We start from the raw sequence: 1,761 nt of genomic DNA on the forward strand, positions 1-1,761 counted from the left end.
CATTTCTTATTCAACAGAGAAATTCTAGAAGGGTCCAAGGTATTTATATTTACACATTAAAATGAGAAATACAAAAATACAATGGGTAAGAAAAATAAATGGGCTTCTTCCGGTTATTTCATCAATTGAGCCATCGTTAACACTTTAAGTTGTTACTTTAATCTTCAAGCATTTTTTTTTCAAGTTAAATTTATTTTTTAAAAATTTACTGAGTGAAAACAACAAGTCAAAATTCAATATTCTGAAAGATAAAGTTTGCATAAATAATCAAAAATAGAGTTTTCTGATAGAATGTTTTTTAAATAGAGTTTGCATAAATAACCAAAAATAAAATGGGCTTATTTATTTGGGCTTATACACTCCTGCTTCTAGTTGGTTTTACATGGGCCGAGGTACCCAGATTGCCAATTTTGAGGTACCCAGATTGTCAATTTTGGGATGTCATTTCATCCACGGTCTAACTTTATAATTTTTTCATTTTCCTAAATTTAGCCATTTTAGCTTGAAGTGCAAAAATTTGTTTTAAGTTAAAAAAAGAGTAACTTACATAAATCCCTGATAGTTTCAGCAATATTACATAAAATTCCATTTATTTTTCTAATTACATGTTATCCCGGAATTTTAAATAGGTGATACATATAGTAAGCAGTGATACATATTTATTAGTGTTACATATGTAACAAATCAGGTAATTATTTTTGGAAGAAACTGATTTTTCTGAATCTATTAACGTAAATTTCGCCTAAACAGTTTCAAGCATTAAAAACGTTATTCCGTTTGTGTAGAGTTCAACATTGAACAAACCACATTAGCAGGTCAAAGTTTTACACTTTTTGAAACAAACAAATTGATATTCAATTTTTTTTCTGAATTACTTCAATGGATGTCGTCACTGTGTTGTTGCGTCATTCTGGGGAATGAGTTTTTGAAATAAGGTACGATAACTATCGGGTAGACGGTATTGTAATTCATGAAAAAATGTCGTACCGCGATTTAATGGACGCCATATCAACTCAATTGAAAAATGACTTATCTAAGAAAAAAAATTCATGCCAAATACATTGTTCAATGCAATTCATCAACGTTGGAGATTCATAATGATATGACTGTGAAACTTTTTATTGAGATTTTGAAAGCTGAATTTATATTTGAGAAGTATCCACTGTGTATTACAACGAGTGATTTTGTAATTGACAGTGATGTTGTTGACGCGGATGATTTGATGATTGAGTGTTATGATTTTGTTGAGCCATCTGGACTTGCAGTTGCTGAAGTTGATAGCGTTGAATCACTGGAAATTGGTAATGTGGGTGGTGTAGAACTGATAAGTGATTGCTAAAATAGTGTTGTAAAGGTGAACCAAAAGTATACAAACAGAGCTACACTTGTCTCGGTAATGCGTAACTATGTAATCAAGCACAGATTCAATTTCAGAGCTGAGAGATCTGACAAGCAGAGGTTCGTTTTTGAGTTTTAAGAACAATAATTGATTTATTTCGCAATTTGATATATCTGGAAGATGAAGTGATACATTTGTAAGTTACTCTATGTCACTGGTGTTACAAATAACAGGTGATTCATATTTGTATTTGTCATCAATAAGCTTATATATATATATATGGTGATTCATAATGGTGATGGCTATAACTAATTATTAATCATGTAAATGGATATTCATATAAATGGAGATTCATATTGATGATTTATATAAAACAATTGGAAATACAGGTTATTCATTTGACTGGTGATTCATATACCTGC

The sequence above is a fragment of the Capsicum annuum genome, chromosome 3, assembly GCF_002878395.1.
Source record: "Capsicum annuum cultivar UCD-10X-F1 chromosome 3, UCD10Xv1.1, whole genome shotgun sequence".
NCBI classification, from domain to species: Eukaryota; Viridiplantae; Streptophyta; class Magnoliopsida; order Solanales; family Solanaceae; genus Capsicum; species Capsicum annuum.